Here is a 13,429-nt window from a genome sequence, read left to right on the forward strand (position 1 = left end):
TTGCGACTAATACCACAACAAATGTTGTAGGACAAGTTGTTGTTGGGTAGTTTCAAAGAAGACCTATTCATCTAGAAGATATAAGAAGTTGTATTTCGATGGGATACCATGATATCCTAATGCAATCCCAAATGACTTAAGGGATAAATTCAATAAGTTTGCAAGGAATAATGTTATTACTGGTGAGGAAAATCTAAGGGCATTCACTGATAAGTTAAATGGTTATGAAGTGGAGTATGGGGATGTTGTCATGAAACTATTTGTGCAATCTCTGATAGAGGATGCTAGGGATTGGTACAGAGGGTTGCCAAATGCAAGTATCGGCTCCTAGGAAGAATTTGAGAGGTGTTTCAAAGAGCAGTATGGTGATAAAATGAATGCAAGCTTCATGTTAAATGAGTTTAATAACATCAAGAAGTCATTATATGAGGATGTGGGTGATTTTAATATCAGGTTTCAAAAGACCATGCATAAGTTGTTTCAGGTTTTAAGGTTGGATAATAATGTTTGTCTGACCATATATATGAATGCATTTGATGAAAAAATGGCATACATCCTTAGAGATAAAGATCCTTAAAATATTAGAGATGCTTTTAGGATATCTATTAACATTGAAGGGAATAGAAGAGATTCAGGTAATCTTGGAAGAAGAGAGGATCCTAGATTTTGTAAGAGTACAAAGGATAAAGTTGAAAAGTATTTAGGGTCAAAACCTAAAGAGTAAGAGAAATGGGACATGGTACTTAATACCTTGAAGGATTTAAAATTGAATATGGCAAAGAATGATAAGGGTCCTATACTAGAAAAGCCATAGTTTAATAAATTTAATAGACCCCCAAGATTGCAGGATTATCCTTACAATGCAAACTGGAAGGATGACAAACCAGTTTAGCAGCAAAAGAGTAAGAAGCAGCATCAAACTCCTGATCCATTGCAAAAACACACAGTGAATGTTGTTGAGGATACACCTTGGTGTGTTTCTTGTCAATCACTCCCCTCACCTGAATATTATGTTGTTGCATAATTTATTTTTTCCAAAGATGAGTTACATGAAGATGGAAAAGGAACCTTTGAGGATGATAATGTTGATTGTCTCATGACTACTTCTTACCTCAAAGGGATATAATATTTTTCTGATATCAAGACTCAAAATCTAGATATAGATCTCTAGAGGAAGAGAACAGAATCATACCACCAGCAAGTTTTTTTCTGGTGATGATTTATGTGCTAATGATCAAATATGTAATGTTGAACAAGGAGAGAATTATGTATCCAAGAGAAGACCTTCAAGTGAAAATATTTCCCGAATAATAGTTGTCATGGTAACTCGGGGTAAAAGAAATTATCAGTTGAGAAGCAGAACAGTCGATGAAGACTGGGGAAAGCCTTCAAGTTTATTTATTAAAGAGTTGAAAAATAAAGATAAGGAGGTCAAGGAAGATAAGTTGAGGAAGGATACAATCAAAATCAAGGAGGTCAAGAAGAAGGACTGGGTTAAGAAAGATGAAATTATAAAACCTAGGGAGAAAATTGTTTCACCTAAGGTGAAGATAAAGATGGTTGGAAAATTTGCTTCGCCTACTAGAGAAGACATGAAGAAAAAACAAAATATTGAAAGCAACAAACCAAGGAAACCTGAAGAAAAATTAGGCATGTCCCTTGAATTACCAGTTTGCACACCTGTTGATATGCTTCAATTGCTTTCTCAAATTACCGTTAAGGTTCCTTTACAAGAAATGCTAAGAATTGAAGAGCATAAAGCGAAAGCCATGGCCTGGGTTAGGGGTGTTTCTTCTTCTACCAAGATTGAACATGATAATCTTTCTAATAATGTAAAGTAATGAGTGAATACAAATGAGACAAAGGATAAAGAGTTGCAGGGAATGGTTTCTTAGATTCCCCAAAGTTATCTTGAAGATATAGTAGGTGAGAGCCCTGATAATGTGGACCCTTTCTTTTTGAGTGTTATTATAAATGGAGGAGTTCTAAAGAATTGTATGATTGATTCACGGGCCTCAAATAATGTCATGTTAGTGAGGATAATGCAAGATATGGGTTTAAATCTAGATACTTCTCAGGAAGATGTTGTGCTATGGATTCAAGAGAAGTACCTGTGATAGGTACCATAAGGGTTCTATCTTATAGAATTGCTACTTTCCCTCAGAAGGAGCTAACCATGAGTGTCCTAGTTGTAGATATCCCACCTCATTATGGGATGTTGTTACCAAGGAAGTGGAGTGCATCTATGGGTGGAATTTTGCAGTGTGATTTATCTTATGCCACTTTTTGTATTGATGGCAAAAATTAAAGATTGAAAGGGAGTCAAGAGTGCCACATATGATGATACATGAAAAAGACTCTAATCAAGATATGTCATGCCCAAAATTTAGGGCAAAAATGGAACAAATTCTTTTTTAAAGAACATACTAATTAATTAACAGTTTCACTCACACGACAAGCGTTATAGAAATTTCCATAATTATATTCGAACTAGTTCTGAGACGAACCAAGCATCGATAGTTTGTTAAATATTATTTGCGGAAAACTAACTGGTTTAATTTTATCTCCACGAGATACCTAGTCATTAAGTTTATTAAATCAATCATGCTTAAGGAATAGGAGAGGAAAATTAATTCAATCTCCACTATGACTATATAGTCTAAACTTCCAATTATAAATTTCTATTAATAACTTACTTCAAATTATAACCATAGTTATATATATATATATATATTTATAATTAAATACTTAATCCAAATTATGACCAGAGTTATATATATATATATATATATATATATATATATATATATATATATATATTTACATATATTTTATATATATTTTGATTCTTTTTCAAAAAACACAATAACTATCTAACATAAAAATCAACATTTCTCCAACCCTATTTAGGGTTCTATTTTTTTTTTATATATACATTAACAATTCTAAATTATCATAATATTTTAAATTCCTTTGCCCTAGCCCTACCCGGGCTAGGGTTTAATCTTTTTTTTATTACCACTATTTATTTTTTTCACAGGGCCGAACAACGGCGACGGCCATATTTTTGTGCAGGGTTTTGAAGAAGGCATAGGAGAAGGGCCGCGGGCGCCATTGTGTGGGCGCACAGTGGGCGCCGCGGCACCACTGTGTGTCCACACAGTGGGCGCCGCTAGTGGCTCACACCATTGTGTGGGCACATAGTGGCGGCCGCGGCCGACCACTATGTGACCACACAGTGGGGAGCCGAGCGGCTCTCACTGTGTGTTCACACAGTGGGCGCCGCGCGGCCCACACTGTGTGTACACACAGTGGGGTCCGCATGGAATCCAACACAATTCCATTCTTTTTTTTAAATTTTTTTTTTTTAAAATATATTATATATAAATATATATATATATATATATTTATATATATATATATATTTATATTTATATAAATTTATATATATATATAAGTTTTATGGGTGAATATATATAAAAATACATTTTTTTTTAATAAGATTTACATACAAAATTTTAAACAAAATAACAAAGGGAAAGCATAATGTAAATGAAAATTTCATGTGCACAAATAAATGAAAATATATATATATATATGTATATATATACTTGGCATATAAACTTAAGCCCTTTTATTTATTTATTTTGATTGCTGATAAAAGAAATCGATATAGATCTTTTGCCTAAACTTTTATTCTAACACATCTTTTTTTTAAAATACATCATACGAATCTGAATAAAACATATTCATTGATTTTCCCACTAATAAAACAATTACTTAAAGCACCCTTACCCTTTTTAAATACTTAGGATCTTTCAGCAAAATAATTCACACTTTTCAACAAGTAGAATATAGATAAAATTTATTTGAAAACTAATTTTTTTTTTTTCCCATAATACAAAAGAAGCTTTTGCATGCAACTTAAGGAGGCTTTTCTTTTTACTGAAACAAAAAAAAAATAGAAGTAGAAATAAAACAAGCTCTCTTTTTACCGCTCTAAGATATTTTGAAAATTTACAGGATATTTCCTTGTTTAGCTATACAATAAATCTCAAGTCAAATTTCAAGAATTACAACTTGCTTCTCTTTTCTATGACTGAGGCATACTTCTATGACAAATTTAAACAAATATTTGCAACTGGATTTAAGTATCTTCTACAATAATCTTCTGTGTCTTTTCATGGCACCTATCCTCTTCTCCTGACTTTCCTGCATAATAGAAACACAAATATGACCACGGAGTGCTCACCTCCCAGCCTAGGCTAACTGGTAGCCACCCCCGAGCTCGGAGAACCAATTCCTAGATGGGTAACAAATAGGCAAACACATAGAAAGCAAAAGCATACAGATTTTCCAGACACATTCCCAATTTGGCTTTCACAGCACCACACTTTGGTGATGAACATTTTCAAAGGGTGGTAGTGGACCAATACCCTGAGGAGAACTGCAAGTATGAAATAAACAAGAAGCCACCTCATGGCACAATAAATATATCAAGAAGCCACCTCATGGCACAATAAATATATCAAGAATCTCAACCCCTTATTCCTTATGCACCCCAAAGGCATTCTAGCCTTATATCCCTCCTTATGACCCCCATTGCACAAACAGGCCATGCAGCAAGGGTCACACAAAGATCCCTTGTGATCGCTCTCAAAAGAGAGTCTCTCACTCGAGGGTTGTCACTGCTACCACCCACAAGATCCTCTTCTCTCCCAAGAGTAAGAGGTCTTGAGAAAACTCCCAAAACACACAGAAATCAAAATGCAAAAATATACCAACTGGATTTCAAAATAAAACATTTAAGAACACAGATTTCCTACACCAACATACATCCAGACATAAGCAAGAAGAAGACATTATCATGAATAACTGAAACCAACCTTAATCTGCCCAAAAGGTGTTATGATATTTGATGAAGAGCTGCCCAATCCACGAATCTTTTTCCTTCTACCCTTAATCAATTTTTCTATTCCATCCTATTATTTTCTTTTCAAAATTTTCTCTTGTCTCAAAAAATGGAGAGTGGGTGATTACCCTCCAATTCTCAAAAATCTTCCTTAAGAAGCTCCCTCTCTGAGTTCTCACAAGATTCTAAAAAAAAACTAAAAACAAGAAAGAAAGCAAAATGCAAAAAGACTCTCATTCCAAAAGGAAAAATCTTAATTAGATTTAACTTCTAATTTTCAATTTTCGCACAACTCAAAAAAGCCAATTTTTAAAGCGTTAAAAAGATCATTTAAAAGTAGAAACTTGCCTAAAATTACCCCTAACCCCTAGGTATACCTTATGGGCTTTAGGAAACCCTATTAAACTACCCCTAGGTGTTCATTTAACCCATTTTAAACCCCTCTGAAGTTTATTTTCGGGTCAAACATAAGTTGACCACCCCAAATATTATATTCCCAAAGTATTTATGACAACACATTATTTTATTTAAGAAGAACTATAATTAAACACCTTCCCACCAAGAGACCAAACAAAACATGTAAATTTAAATCCACACATGTCAAGTGACACAAATAAAACACTTTTACAAAAATAAAACATGAAATTGTCTCTTGTGGTTTTTACACAATAAATTTAAATAACACTTAAACACTCATGCAGCATATACTGTTACGAATAAAATACAACACAAACGGGGTGTTGTCTCTCCAAATAGACAAACCCTGGCTGACGAACATTCAAAGTCTAGGTTTGATTCTCCGTAATTTCCATGGTCACATGGTAAATTTCCTGCGCATCTCAATTTACACATTAGTACTTTCAAATATCCACATATAATGTAATTCAAAGGAATAACAATACACATCATCACTTGCATACAGTTTTCATCTGCACAGATTAAATACATCTGCACAGATTAAATACATCTTTTATCAAGCAATTTCACATAAGCAATTTCATCCCAATTCACATAAACTTAACCATACATCATAATTCTATATTCATAGTAAAGTCCTGCAATTTCAATAATGGACATACCTCCTCTCAAATTTATCCTATTCTAGGATCATCTAGAGTTCTGTATCTAATAAGCATATAAATGAAGCATCCACATTCATAAATGTTACCCAATCACAAAATCATATACGTTCTACATTCAGACATAGCTGACATACGTTAAATTAAGATTATCCAGTCATTGAATGTTTTAGGATTTCAAATTCATAATATATCAAAATGCACACCACAAGTTGCAATAACTCTATAACTTGGTTCAATTACCTTTCTCACCAATCTATCTGTCTAACACAGTCCATTCTATTGGATTATAAAGCATTTATTAATAGGTCAAACATGGTCAACTAAGTAAATCAAAGCTTGGTTTGGGGAGGGCCTTACATCCTCCTCCCCTAGGGTTCGACTTACTCCTGGAAGTCACATGAGTAGAATTTCAAAGTAGGGACATAACATTGCCCTCCATTTCCATAAATTACTCAAACTATTACCTTGCCTACTAGAATGATGAAATACCAAAATCAACTTATTATTGTAATTAACTTACTATCTTCACAAGGTTAAATTCTTAGTATTTTTATTACATTTCCCTTTGATCTCAGTTAGGTGTTTGCAAAGCTCTATCTTTTAACAACTTACATTATTCTACGCTCCAAATCATAATCAAGGTTACACATATAGAATTTTCTAGGAGTTCTACTAGTTTAGGATTTGTTTAAAAGCATGCTTATGCTACTATATTCACGTCCAAGCATGTTACTTAAGAAAATCGACATCACACTTAACCACCATGAAGCTACTTATTCTACATTCGAGGCACCTCATTAGGGTGTTAATATAATATTCGTAAAATCATCCTAGGTGCATAATTTCTTCCTACTTTCTTAGGTGACAAGGCAAAAGCATATTTAGGTTTTTCAATCCCACCCTTATATAGGGTAGTTTTCTACCACTAGGGATTAACATGTTTTTTTTTTTTTTTTATATTTCTAGGCTCCAAGGTTTAAGCTTTATAGGGAGTATCATTCGCAATTTTCCAACCATTAAGGTACACAACAACCCCATTCTAAGGGAATGATGGAAATTATTAAAACTTATTTTAGATATCATCCACACAATCATCTCCATACCCATGCCAAATTTACCAGTCGAAAATCATTACTTTCACAATTCATTAGGTCTAGGTCACACTATTGTTATAAACTTTCTTTTTCAGATTACTCGCAATTAATTTTACTTAGGAGGATATTCCTTCCTTTATCTTAATTCGATAAAACACGTCCCTTGTTAATTCTTGTGCCTAATTTCACTCCTTGTGGTGTTCTCCCTTGACACACTATCAGTGGTTCAACGAACATGATAGACATTTACACAAATCACATCACTAGGGCTAGTTGTATCAACCATCAAAATGACCACTTGACACTTTACAAGACCAAAATACAAGTTACTTCTGCCAAGTCCAATAAAAGAAGAAAAAAAAATGCCGGCAATTGAAAAATATTAAAACTAGAAACACAGCAAGTGCCATAGTTCATATAAAAAGAAACATAAATTTTAGTGGTCTTCTCTTCATAAACAAAATAAACCAAAAAGAAAGTCCTAGCCCCAGTGTCACAATATACTCTTCAAAGAAAATCAAAATTAATGTTGGATCAAACTCGAAACAAGATGACCATTCTAGCCATGCTATAGGGAGTAACCGCAGCACATCACCCAAGATCACGCATCCTAAGTGTGTTAGGAAGTGATTTTTTTTAGACTCTTGAGATTTTAGATTCTTTAAACTCCTTTAACAATTTATGAAATACATTCTTATACGCAAGAGATCACATTCATTTTTTTTATAAATCATGTTCGATTTTTTTAACCTTCACGTGCTAACTATTTCAAGCTACACTTTTCGATATAATCCACTATCTATACAGGGTTATTAGCATCCTTAATTATATTCTAACAGGAGTTTGCACTAACTCTACCATTCTCCGTCCATTCCTCTTGCACTAATCCTTTTGAACACTTAATTATTCGCAACCTATGCTTAATTAGAGGTTCAAGTTGATAGGATTAAGAACATTACTAACGTAATAAATACGATAACTCTTATTCTCAAGTGGGTTGAATAAATTTAATAAGGGCGATTATAATTTCACTCAAAAGTCTCTTCCATTACAGTTGCATTTAATAGTACTTAATTAGGCCATCTTCTACTAGATAAACTTTTTATGTAGTTACTTGGTTCAATATCCATTATTTAATAAATATCCCATTTTCTCCATCATGTTATTGCATCCTTCCTTAATAACTTAATTTATTATGGTTTCCATTAACTATCTTAATATGCAAAACCTTGATTCAATGATACGTGGCAACTCAAGCGTCGACACTTTCATGTCTTACACACTCGGTTGATAGTTCGGTACCAAATTGACACTTGTTTACTTAGAACCACTTAGGATTTGAATAATATAATCTTATAGTTTTTACTAGGGACATTATTTGTTTTCTTAGCACCTTATGCCAACTCTTGTATTTTCACCTCCAATATTCACTTGCCTTCCTTAGGTAGGAGCTTGTTGCCAAAATTACTAACACTTATGGTTAAGAGCCACTTGGGGTGGAATTATTGTCAAGTAAGATCGAAAACGCTTGACAATAATTTCAACCCACACATTTCATGACATAACTCATACAACTCAAAGAGTGGACTTATTCTCTTCTACTTTACTTAATCACTTTGAAATCAAGGGGGTGTGCACTCGAAAAGTGGCCAACACCCATCCTTTTAATTAAAAATTTAGTAAAAAGGGAAGTTATCTCCTTCCATATTACTTATTTATATTTACTTACTAGTCAAATCCGGCATATCACACCTTCAATCTTTTTGATCTAAACAAATCATCTTACCATTCTAGTATCTAGTTACCCTATTATGGTATAACATAAGGATGTCCAACAATTACCAATGTCTTAAGACTCCCATAATTTCCAAATTCTTAGCTAACCACATAATTCGGCTCCTTATCAATGTTCTCATCAAATATTTTATACTTCCAACTAATCCTCATTAACACTTTAGTATTATATTACTATTATACTCTTGATCCCTAAGCCATTTCCATCTGCACGTTGCTTCGTCCATACTTATTGTTTTCGCATACTCTCACACTTGAGTGCCAAAATCTGCAAGGCTTCTTCGATTGTGCCTAGTAGTTAAACTGTGTTACATACTATCTTGTACCTAGGGACTAACCATGACTGGGTTGCACTTTCCTTCTTAGTTTCTGAACGACATCTAGTTACCCATTTCTAGATCATAAAATTCTAATACTTTTACACTCCTTGCACTTCAATGGGGATCTTTTGTTCGATTCCCAAATCAACTCTCCTCTCTTTTGCATTATTTACTTTCGTCAAGGTTATCTTTCCGTAAAGGAATTAATTTGAGGCTTTACTTGCTTGTTTCCCCAATCATATAACCCACGGATGAACTTAGGGTTTATTGTAATTACGTGTTTTTACCTGAGAAGTTCATGCCGCCTTTCTCTTTATCTAACTCATCTATAGTATTACTAGGGTTCTCTGATCAAGGGAATTGTCATACATCAATTTAGTTCTTATCTCCAAGGTTATCCAACTCTAGCTTCACTATACTTCTACAACCATTGTCTAACAAATGTTCTTAATAAGAAATTTATCCTGACCACATTCTTAAGGTACCTAGCCATTAGGATAGGTTAATGCTTCTTTCCTGAGATTTGCAAGAGTACCCCTTAACTCTTCTTCATTTATGTTCTCTATGTCGGCCTTGATCTTTTATCCATTATAATTTTCACATAACTTAAAATTTTAATTAATCTTGTTTATGGTGCCTCCATCTAAGGTCTATTTATCTCATTTGATTTGCCATGTCAAGAACATATTTCGATGGATGGCATTCTTTTAGTTATCATCAAGAGTATTTTATTGAAAAATTAACTCCTCATACTTGATTTGATTAGGGCAGTTATTGCGTTTTAGGTTCCAATTGAATGGTAACCTCGTAGGTACAAAAGGTCTAGTTTTTCATTAATAGACACCGAAATTACTTCCTCTGAATAAATAGTTGAATATTTCACAGCCTTCGGGGTTTTATTTAAGCCATAAATATTATGACTAATAAGTTCAAATTTCAGGGTTTTTTAGTGACCTTTGGAACCCCTTGAATTGATATATATTGATCTATCGATCCAGAAGCATTTTCACTCATGTTTCACTTTGTTATTTCGCAAGTTTTCACCTAGGTGATATACTTCAAGCCATAGTTTGATTTCAACTAAGTTATGAATGTAGCCCATGTTCACCAGTGTATGAACCTAGGGCTCTGATACCAAAATGTCATTCCCAAAATTTAGGGCAAAAACGGAACAAATTTTTTTTTAAAAAAAACATACTAATTAATTAACAGTTTCACTCACACGACAAGCGTTATAGAAATTTCCATAATTATATTCGAACTAGTTCTGAGGCGAACCAAGCATCGATAGTTTGTTAAATATTATTTGCGAAAAAACTAACTGGTTTAATTTTATCTCCATGAGATACCTAGTCATTAAGTTTATTAAATCAAAGATGCTGAAGGAATAGGAGAGGAAAATTAATTCAATCTCCACTATGACTATATAGTCTAAACTTCCAATTATAAATTTCTATTAATAACTTACTTCAAATTATAACCATAGTTATATATATCTATATATATATAAATATATATATATTTATAATTAAATACTTACTCCAAATTATGACCAGAGTTATATATATATATATATATATATATATATATATATATATATATATATATATATATATATATTATATATATATTGATTCTTTTTCAAAAAACACAATAACTATCTAACATAAAAATCAACATTTCTCCAACCCTATTTAGGGTTCTATTTTTTTTTATATATACATTAACAATTCTAAATTATCATAATATTTTAAATTCCTTTGCCCTAGCCCTACCCGGGCTAGGGTTTAATCTTTTTTTTATTACCACTATTTATTTTTTTCACAGGGCCGAACAACGGCGGCGGCCATATTTTTGTGCAGGGTTTTGAAGAAGGCATAGGAGAAGGGTCGCGGGCGCCACTATGTGGGCGCATAGTGGGTGTCGCGGCACCACTGTGTGTCCACACAGTGGGGGCCGCTAGCGGCTCACACCACTGTGTGGGCACACAGTGGCGGCCGCGGCCAACCACTGTGTGTCCACACAGTGGGGAGCCGAGCAGCTCTCACTGTGTGTTCACACAGTGGGCGCCACGCGGCCCACACTGTGTGTACACACAGTGGGGTCCGCGTGGAACCCAACACAATTCCCTTGTTTTTTTATAAATTTTTTTTTTTTAAAATATATTATATATAAATATATATATATATATATTTATATATATATATATATATATTTATATATATATATATATATATATATTTATATATATATATATATATATTTATATTTATATAAATTTATATATATATAATTTTTATGGGTGAATATATATAAAAATACATTTTTTTTTTAATAAGATTTACATACAAAATTTTAAACAAAATAACAAAGGGAAAGCATAATGTAAATCAAAATTTCATGTGCACAAATAAATGAATATGTGTATATATATATATATATATATATATATATATATATATATATATATATATATATATATATATATATATATATATATATATATATATATATATATATATATATATATATATATATATATATATATACTTGGCATATAAACTTAAGCCCTTTTATTTATTTATTTTGATTGCTGATAAAAGAAATCGATGTAGATCTTTTGCCTAAACTTTTATTCTAACACATCTTTTTTTTTTAATACATCATACGAATCTGAATAAAACATATTCATTGATTTTCCCACTAATAAAACAATTACTTAAAGCACCCTTACCCTTTTTAAATACTTAGGATCTTTCAGCAAAATAATTCACACTTTTCAACAAGTAGAATATAGATAAAATTTATTTGAAAACTAATTTTTTTTTTTTTCCCATAATACAAAAGAAGCTTTTGCATGCAACTTAAGGAGGCTTTTCTTTTTACTGAAACAAAAAAAAAACAGAAGTAGAAATAAAACAAGCTCTCTTTTTACCGCTCTAAGATATTCTGAAAATTTATAGGATATTTCCTTGTTCAGCTATACAATAAATCTCAAGTCAAATTTCAAGAATTACAACTTGCTTCTCTTTTCTATGACTGAGGCATACTTCTATGACAAATTTAAACAAATATTTGCAATTGGATTTAAGTATCTTCTACAATAATCTTCTGTGTCTTTTCATGGCACCTATCCTCTTCTCCTGACTTTCCTGCATAATAGAAATACAAATATGACCACGGAGTGCTCACCTCCCAGCCTAGGCTAACTGGTAGCCACCCCCGAGCTCGGAGAACCAATTCTTAGACGGGTAACAAACAGGCAAACACATAGAAAGCAAAAGCATACAGATTTTCAAGACACATTCCCAATTTGGCTTTCACAGCACCACACTTTGGTGATGAACATTTTCAAAGGGTGGTAGTGGACCAATACCCTGAGGAGAATTGCAAGTATGAAACAAACAAGAATCCACCTGATGGCACAATAAATATATCAAGAAGCCACCTCATGGCACAATAAATATATCAAGAATCTCAACCCCTTATTCCTTATGCCCCCCAAAGGCATTCTAGCCTTATATCCCTCCTTATGACCCCCATTGCACAAACAGGCCATGCAGCAAGGGTCACACAAAGATCCCTTGTGATCGCTCTCAAAAGAGAGTCTCTCACTCGAGGGTTGTCACTGCTACCACCCACAAGATCCTCTTCTCTCCCAAGAGTAAGAGGTCTTGAGAAAACTCCCAAAACACACAGAAATCAAAATGCAAAAATATACCAACTGGATTTCAAAATAAAACATTTAAGAACATAGATTTCCTACACCAACGTACATCCAGACATAAGCAAGAAGAAGACATTATAATGAATAACTGAAACCAACCTTAATCTGCCCAAAAGGTGTTATGATATTTGATGAAGAGCTGCCCAATCCACGAATCTTTTTCCTTCTACCCTTAATCAATTTTTCTATTCCATCCTATTATTTTCTTTTCAAAATTTTCTCTTGTCTCAAAAAATGGAGAGTGGGTGATTACCCTCCAATTCTCAAAAATCTTCCTTAAGAAGCTCCCTCTCTGAGTTCTCACAAGATTCTAAAAAAAAACTAAAAACAAGAAAGAAAGCAAAATGCAAAAAGACTCTCATTCCAAAAGGAAAAATCTTAATTAGATTTAACTTCTAATTTTCAATTTTCGCACAACTCAAAAAAGCCAATTTTTAAAGCGTTAAAAAGATCATTTAAAAGTAGAAACTTGCCTAAAATTGCCCCTAACCCCTAGGTAT

This window comes from Cryptomeria japonica, chromosome 3 (assembly GCF_030272615.1).
Source record: "Cryptomeria japonica chromosome 3, Sugi_1.0, whole genome shotgun sequence".
Classification (NCBI taxonomy): Eukaryota; Viridiplantae; Streptophyta; class Pinopsida; order Cupressales; family Cupressaceae; genus Cryptomeria; species Cryptomeria japonica.